The sequence below is a fragment of the Cupressus sempervirens genome, chromosome 3 (genome assembly GCF_028749045.1).
Source record: "Cupressus sempervirens isolate cs-2001-9-10 chromosome 3, ASM2874904v1, whole genome shotgun sequence".
NCBI classification, from domain to species: Eukaryota; Viridiplantae; Streptophyta; class Pinopsida; order Cupressales; family Cupressaceae; genus Cupressus; species Cupressus sempervirens.
The window spans coordinates 268,136,015-268,145,563 of record NC_143120.1 but is presented as its reverse complement, the minus strand read 5'-3'; the positions used below and the strand labels follow the sequence as shown (position 1 = coordinate 268,145,563).

General features: G+C 35.0%; 1 pseudogene; it reads right to left on the bottom strand.

The window, feature by feature from the left end:
- Positions 1-779: 779 nt before the first annotated feature.
- The window catches only part of LOC149565937 (uncharacterized), a 289,704-nt pseudogene continuing 280,934 nt past the window's right edge, over positions 780-9,549 (bottom strand).

The window sequence follows — 9,549 nt, the reverse complement described above, 5'->3', positions numbered from 1 at the left end:
TGAACATTTTATCAATAGTACATTTTTAGTTTTACACAACTTTGGATCAGAATGCAATCAAAAAATTTCATATTCAGAACATGATAACTAAATAGGTTAAGGCAATTTGTACTATAGTTTATAACACTCTTGTAGTAAGTTCTTTTAATGATGCAACTGCCTTGAGGATTTCACTTTTCATCCAACTTTCTCCAACAAATATCTTCTGCACTTACCATTCAATATGTCAACAAAACTTTGCAAACACATAACACTTGGATGCCTAAATATCATGAAGATATATCAATATGCCTACTTATCCAGGTATATCATTTTCTTAAGGATAAAGGAAAATCTACTGAAAAAATAAAAGACCACTTTTTACAAATTCACACAGGTATAAACCCATTCATTATGGGAAAGCAGAAAGCAGATCTAACATAAAATAAACTAGAACTAGCCCACAAAGATGAAAAGTAAATAAGTAATGCAATTATGTATTTTTCATTACCTAAAAGTTAAATTTAGGTTCAGAGCAGAGTTCCTTTGGAATACCTTATAAAATGAAGGGAAAACTAGACAACTGACTTGAATTTGGAATATATGCAATATCAAAATCCTTGGGAATGTGAACCCAAGTGCTCAAACATTTTATCTATTCATCACCAACACTAAACAAAACTCATATGCCTTGTTATATTCTAATATTCCATCAGACTTGCGATGAGCTTTAAGTTGGTCTTGATTCATTAAAAAAAAGGAAATAGTAAAATACAATGGAAAAGATACCGCAAGAGAAATCAGTGGACTAGCAATGGAAACAAGTTTATTTTTTTGAATTGTAAATTTACTTCAAATTTCCACATTGTATTTATCATGAACCAATCATTGTGAGAAAGATAAAATACACTGCCACTCTTTCTTGGGGAGGAGAGTTCTCGCAAAGCATCATTTCCACAAATAAAAAAAATATAATCAGCTGCATCAATTTTAAAAAGTTCTCAAAGATGCCTAAACATTGTGCAAAAAAGCTAAGTCACAAAATGTTGGTAATATCATAATATCTTGAGATAACAACCAAAATATAAGAATTCCAAAGCTCGTAACATTCCCACTAAAATTGTAACAATCAATTTTCTCAAATATGCTTGAAGAACTGAATCATTTTGGATTAGGAATTTAGGATATCTTTATACACAAAATGGTAAAGGAAATAATCTAAGTTTAGGAAATTAAATCAAGTAATTTTGGAAAGATGCTCTTTGGATATTCGAAATTGCTTTGACATTATCAGGAATTGTGTTGTAAAAATCTACACAGCATTGTTAGCAAACTGAATATGGAAAAACAAAAGCATTCAGCCACTCTGTAGTGATAAAGAACATCCATGTATTTTCTTGGTTTGAATAAAAATCAATATACTGCTAGCAATAATTTGGCTTTGTTTCATTGTTGATGGAATATTTTAAACCATCAAATTCATTAAAAAATCTAATCCTAGAATTTAAATTAAACAACCATATTGTTTATAGGTGCATTCATCTTGTTAGGGAGTGAGATATAAATCATCATTTACCCTTCATGGAAACTACCAATAGTGTACACTTATGCCATGAAAATCATCACTACATGGAATCATGGAAGACATCCAAAATTTAGTCAAACATTTGACATGCATCATGTGTGGGTATCTCGCATTCATGATTTTCCACAATAGAGGTACTAGAGCCTGATTCTGGTGAAGGGGTTGAGTTGAAATGCCATCATGATGATGTTAAGTAGGTAGATAGAATTTTCACTTTCTTTTGGATCCCATGAATATGCTTACCCAAGCGATCCATGTCAGGTAGGGGTGCTATCACTCTTTTGTTTAGCTATACTTTTGTCCCATTGAGCTGACCAATGAAACATCTCACATGCACCCACTCGAATTATATTCCATGAAATGTTCAAATGATGGTTACATCTTTCATATAATTTCTAAAGCATCAAATTTGCAATTGAAGAAAGGTGGGAGGCTTCAATGATGGAGATATGCTTATTGACATTCTGTCAAGTAGTTTGGACGTTCAAACAAGAGTAGGTTGGGATTCTCAATCAATTATTCTAATCAAGAAATGTCACTTGCCAATAGCTCAAATCTCAAATGATGACGATCCCTGTTCCTCTTGTTCTATAAGTAGAGAATCATGGGTCTTCAAATCCCCTCAGAGTACCACCTTTTATCTGAGTGCTATGGGCTTCCTTGATGTCTAGCTTCATGGCACTTAGATGGGTTAGGCTCAGAGGCTTTGGTTCACATATTTGAGCTATTTCCATTCCTTTTTGATGCATTCCTAAGTTACACACTGCATATTTTCTTGAAGATTTGAAAGGGATTCAATGTTTCAACTTTGGGTCAATCTTTGATTGGGTCATGGAGTCATTGTTCATGACTTATTGAGATTTTAATACTTTTCACTTTATATCTATTGACATTTAGTCAAATGCTTTATGGCTGGTCTTGTGGCTTATAGAAAATAACTTTGGTGAATTTGAGATTCCCAAATCTTGGCCCCTTTTGATTTGATGATCACTTGAGAGCCTCTAAAAGCTTCATTATAGCCTCACATCCTATAGCTTCAAAATCCTTTTTTTTATTTAGCTTGATAATGTTTTGGGTCTACACTACCGATGTCCATAAAGGTACCATAGTCTTCTAATGTTGGTAGAACTAAATCTTAGATAGAGTGAGTGTGTCATATATCTGTACTCCTTTGAAGTAAGGAGGTATTTTGGAAGGTGATTTATTGAGAGTTATTCTTTGGATCTACCACATGATCATTTTGAAATGACAAGATGTGATGATTAAAAAATATGCATCATATTTAATTGTTTTATCATTGGCTCTACTTTTGAATGGTTAAGCTAGAAATAATTTGACTAGATCCTATATCAAGGAAGTTGGGGAGAAGAAAGCTGTTCAACCTTTCCATGGTCCACAAGAGTCTCCAAGTATTTTATCCTTCAACTTGTACTCCTAGATGATGGAAATGGTAACATTCATTTTGAATCTGCATTACAGAGAATAAACTAAAAGGAGAAGTGTGACTAGTGGACAGTACAGTGAGGGTGCATTTGAAAGGCACCATATGGTGGATAGAAGAATCTAAGAGTTGGAATGGATAGGTAAGTGTTGGAAATGATTGGAGGTGTGTATCTTTAAGTGTTTAAACCATCAAAATAGTTTTGAATGTTTGTTAAGGGACTTTTCTAGGAAGCCCTAGGTTAGAAACCCTTAAAGGAAGGGTTTGATGAAAAAGTATCTAGAAATGCTTGGAGGTGCAAAAAAATTGAGGAATCTTTCTATTGTTAGATGCCTTAAGACCGTGTAAATATTTGGAGTGTTGGATATGAATGCAAATAGTAGTTGCTTTGGAAATGGAGGGCTAATTAGGCCTAATTGCTTGAAGAGACAGTCATGGAAGTGTTCATCAGTGACAGGTTGGGGAATTGACATTTGTAGAGTTTGAATAACTCCATAAAGGGTACTTGAAAAGGTGACTAAGTCATTAGGTTGTTTGGGGAGTTTTACAGAAAAGTGCAATTTTGAAAATTGAGATAGAGTTGATGCTTGATAGGGGTTGGAACTCCTTTGTTATGATATTTGAAGATTGTTGAAGCCTTAGAAAGATCACAGGAATCCTTGAAGACATAAATCAAGAGTTGATTGCATGAAGGGTGAATTAGGAGTGTTCCCAAGGAGAGGCAAGTTGAAACATGGACAAGGTGAATTTATAAGTGGTTTAAAATGAATCAAGGCAGTGAACCTATTACAGAGGAGTGTTTTGTTGATTTCCTAAAGTCAAGGACTTCCTATTGATCCTTGAGTTGAACTCTAGTTCCTTGAGTGGATTCTAAGATGTTGTTGAATCCTCAAGTTGAACATGGTTCCTTAAGGGGATATTGGAAGGCTCTGCATCAATTTTCGTCTAAATTATCACCAAAAAAGAAGCAGCTTATGTATCCACAGAGAGAATTATTATGGAGAGGCATCCTACTATTTCTTGTGAATTCCATGTGCTACACATTGTTTGGAATTGATGATAAAAGACATTTGGAAGCTTAGATGTATCAGCAATGTCATTGAAGATGCTAAATAGGTAACCAAATTAGCCTATAATAATACACTATTCATATGTCCTCTCCTTGATAAGAGAACACAAGAATGGAAAGGATCTTATGCAACCAAGAGACATACTATTTGCCACCCACATCCTCACTTTGCAAAGTATTGTTCATTCTCTCAAGAAAATGTTTTTGTTCAATGCTTAGCTAGAATATCTATATGCCAAAAAATTCTATAGGGAAAAGACTACAAGAACAACATTTGATGGCTTAATTGTAATGTAAAAAAAGTTACTCTAGATAACTAGCAAATATTTTATTGTTTTCAAACAAATAGTTAGGTGAAGGGGTTAACAATTGTCCTATTTTCAAAAAAAAAATCAAGTTTTAGGTGAAAAATCTTTCCCAATATGCTTCATTTCATGGATAAAGATGGCATGTTGATGGATTACCTCTAAAAAGCCATGGATGGGCCCAAGAGGTTGCTTTAATTTTGGTGGATAGATCATTTGGTACATCATTGAACAAGCTAGACACAAACTCCTCTAACCAATATATGCATTAGCTTAGAGGTCGAACATATATGTGTGTGTGTGTGTACATACACACACAATTCACCTACAAGGATTTCCATGCTAAATAGTATATGCATCTTGTCTTCTTTTGTTAGACATCAACTATGTGAATGCTTTCTACATTGCTTTCAGTTGACTAAATATATATAATAAAATATGCAGGTTTCTATGCCAAACTAACTCCAATGTGGACAAATATCTAATAATTGGAATTTAAACTAAGCAAGAACTATATGTTCAAGGAACCAAAAGATGACTGCAATGAGACTATTATAAGTGAAAAAAATTTAGTCTTGTTAAAGAGAATTGGGATGTGTGTTTGAAGACTTAACAAATTTGAGCTTCACTTGGTTTCAAGAATACTATAATATTCTCTACTTAACAAGGCCAACCACGTGAAGGTGGAAGCTCATCTGGCCTCACCCTCCTCCCCCTAATATCAATCTAAAGTACCCATTATCATCTAATTACATACTTCATTCATTCATTCATCCATTTATGAACTATAACATTCAATCAATACAATCACATAACATTCATTAATATGATATAAAATTCATTAATACACAATACTAATCAAAACTTCATTAACACATAACAATATTAATTAACGTAAAATAAAAATCTGTATTAATATGCATCATTCATACATAATTACTTAAAATAAAGTTCTTTCATTATCCAACAAGGTTTATCAAAGAAGATTTTTAAAACATCATTTCTTATTTTTGTTTTTCTGAGCTCTCTTAAGAAAAGCCCTCATAGGGACATCCATATCTACTTCATTCTCCTCCTCTTCTAGCACATGTAATGTCAAATTATGATGGCTCCATCTCTTTGGAGGAGCAGGAGGTTGCTGCACTAAAGGGGGCTCTATTGCAAGAACAAGTGAATGCGATAAATTGGCATACTCTTTTTCTTTTTCTAGCTATTACAAGTTTGTAATTAAGTACGAGTACAACATAAAATGCATTTTTCTTACCTAACAATGCCACATCATGTACATTATCATTTTGATCGGTCATTGCATCAACATTTTGAATACTTGGAACATGGTCCAGTCCTTCAGCATGATGTTCAACATACTCTGAAATATTTAAAAAAAAGGATACATGTCAAATTCCAATTGAAGATGTTAAATTGTATTCATAATTGCATAATTAATTTCAAATAGCAAATTAATACCTCCACCACTATAATGCACATCATGGCCTTTGTCAGGAGTAGGTTCTGTGGTAGGATATGTGTAGGAGTTGATGAAATCCAACTCCACAGTTGCCAAGATCACCTACATACAAATAGCTTGCTGAAGAGAAACTGAAGGAACAAGAGCTTGAAGAAAATAAAGCAAGAGAAAATATTTCACAATAGGAAAAATGAAATTGCTATGTGAATTGATGATTTTACAATGAGAGAGAGACCGCTTATAAAGGCCTCAAGGAAGCTTGTAGAACAAGCTGGAGAGTGGTAGAAGATAAGGTTGACAACCAAGCATCCACAAAAAGGCAGAACATGCTATAAGGGAACAAACTCCCGTGTTGTCAACAACTAACCACTACATACATTAAATGCTAAATATTAAATAAATGCATTAACCTAAGTAAGATTAAGTAAATAGAATAAATAATAAATAATTAATTATTTACTCTAACACCCCCCCTTAAGTGCAACTTAGGGAAATGCCTTAAGCTCACAAAACTAAGATGAATGCATAATGGGTCCCGGCAACAAGGCCATGTTAGGTACCCATGTACAAAGCAAAGAGATGCAACTTCTAAAAATAGGGAAAGAGAGAAAACCACATGGGAAAAACCCTCCCCCAAAAAGAGGTAAGAATAAACATGCTAAAAAATAAAGGAAGGAAGGAAGGAAGGAAGGCCTCAACAAGACCCCAAGGATGACTTCCATCGGAAATGTTTCAAGAGACTCTCTCAAAACCATAAGTACAACCAGCCCCCCATGAGAGATACTAAAGCCTCCCCAGAATAAAGGAGCCCCTGAAGGAGGGATCGAACCAATGCAACTCCAATGTGGAAGAAACAAGGGTACATAACAAGGGAATCCCTGAATGAGAGGCAAAAATGGAAAACCTAGTTGATGCCCAGAGGAGAATGTATGAGGATCTAGAAATGGAATCCCTAAGGCAAGTGTGATGACACTGTCATGAATGTCTACTATAGTATCTACAACAAGTGTACCTGAAGTCTCAATAAATGAAGTTGGAAGATCAAGTAGAGCGGAAGGAGAATCTTGCAGAGAAGAAAAGCCCTCAACTAGATATGGCGTGGCAATCAAAATAGGGATCTCAGGAACAATACAAAGGTTCAAGTATCCTGACTGCACCACATGATGCTCCTGTGAAAGAGAAGTAGTGTGCTCCAATAATGGAGATGGTGGACCAAAGTGTGAGAAGGTGTAGAGATGAGTGGAATGATCAACTACCCTTGTAGCAATAAGATCTCCTGTTACACGATCCTGAATGAAGACTGAATCAGCAGTGAACTCAACTGTATTCCTTGATCCACTATGTGTAATCTAAGAAATTGAGAGAAGGTTAGCAGACAAAGATGGAACATACAATACATCATTGAATATACCATCCTGGATGTGAACTAAACCTTTCCTATAGACTAGTAGTGCAGTGTTATTCCCCATGAGAATATGAGGAATAGGAGAAGCCTCAAGAGTAGAGAAGACACCTTGAGAAGATGTCATATGGTGAGAAGCACTTGAATCCAATATCCAAGGAACCTGTGAAGGAGATGTAATGGTAGCCTGTAATGCATGACCCTTTCCAAGATCTAATGTAGATGGCGAAGTTGTGGAAGAAGATTGAAAGGCAGATCCCTGTGAGGTAGAAGAGGATGGAGAAGAAATGGTGTTCTTCTGAAGAAGAGCTTGCAAATATGCAATTTGTTTCTCATAGCCATCACATCTCTTCTGAAAAAAATGTGCCTCATCATGAGATCCTTTCCCATAATAGGAAAAGGTAGGAGTCTCAGTCTTCTTTTTCTCCTTCTTCTTAGAAGATGATGAACCGGTAGAAGAGGGATCTGATATCTGCTTTGACTTTTGCTCCTATGTAAGCAATGCCTATGATTGTGAACCTAAAAGTGAATCCATCTGAGTAATCTTGGACTGTTCACGGGTTAGCCGATCACAAAATGTCTCAAAAGAAGGCATCCTATGTCTATCACCCAAGGCATCCATAGTGGAGTAGAAAGTGGAAGAGAAGATCTGATACTGTCCCTTTAACTTTGAGAGTATCAAAAAGATGCACTCATCATCTGTTTTGTTCTTCCCACATCCCTGCAAAAGTGTACATAGAGATTTGAACTTCATCAAGAAGTCCTCAATGGTGGGAAAGCTGTCAAGTGTCAAAGAAGTCAACTCTACATCTAGCTGAAGTGCCCAGAACTCATTTACCGTGCCAAACAAAGTCTAGAATTTGAGCCAATAAGCTCGTGGAGTGGTCAAACTATCCAACTGAAATAGTAGATTGTCTAAAATATTCAATGCAATCAATCCCATGGCTTCATCCATTTTGTTCCTGTGTTGTAGAACCTCAAAAGGGCGTGTAAGAGCAGGTTGATTCTCATCCAAACAAGACCATAGACCTCTTAACATGAGAAGCCTAGTCATTTGTGCCTTCTAGGTGTGATAGTTGTGCGGAGTAAGACCGATCATAGATGAATCTGCCATTGAGAGAAAGAAGAAGATAGAAGTAGAAGGGTCTTATTCTGAATTAAATTACAAAAAAGAAAATTCTCCCCCCACAATGTATAAATTGGGCACTCTTAGTGCAATTATAATAGCCAATTTAGGGCCTATTTTTGAAAGTAATATTTTTGTCTACATAACCTATAATCTAATTACAGATCTGAAAAGTAGACAAAAAAATATACACTTTCAAAAAAAATAGAACCTGATTATGTGTCTAGATGAGCCTGTACTAAGCATTTGAAGTGGCAAAAATTGAGAATTGCGACTTGCAGAAAAAAATAGGAATAGAGATCTCAAACCACCTACACCAATGTGTAGACCACAAAATCCTACCCCAAAACAAAAAAAATTGCTTGAAAAAATGAGTCCGTATGAGGGAGATATCGTTGTTTGAAAATCACCGTTGTAGTTATTTTTTCTGAATCGTTGTCATCGCACCTCCAAAAAATAAAGAAAAAAAGCCCAAAAAATATCAGATTTGTTATGCCAAACCCTCTTTTTCCTTTTTTTCCAAATACTGAAAAAAATGCTCTTCCTCCCGATTGAAGAAAAAATCACAAACAAACTAGGGTTTGTGTCTCCTTTCGTGGCTTCAAAAAAATCCTTCGAACAAGAAGCAGCAGGGAGGCTCTGATACCATGTAGGAGTTGATGAAATCCAACTCCATAGTTGCCAAGATCACCTACATGCAAATAGCTTGCTGAAGAGAAACTGAAGGAACAAGAGCTTGAAGAAAATAAAGCAAGAGAAAATATTTCACAATAGGAAAAATGAAATTGCTATGTGAATTGATGATTTTACAATGAGAGAGAGACCGCTTATAAAGGTCTCAAGGAAGCTTGTAGAACAAGCTGGAGAGTGGTAGAAGATAAGGTTGACAACCAAGCATCCAGAAAAAGATGGAACATGCTAGAAGGGAACAAACTCCCATGTTGTCAACAACTAACCACTACATGCATTAAATACTAAATATTAAATAAATGCATTAACCTAAGTAAGCTTAAGTAAATAGAATAAATAATAAATAATTAATTATTTACTCTAACAATATGAAGGTTGCAGTAAAATGTTATGCACATTGTTATGTAGTCAATTTACGTTTAAAACTAATACCAAAAAAGAATCTTCTCAACTATTTAATTTCATTTACTTTTCATCTGACCAA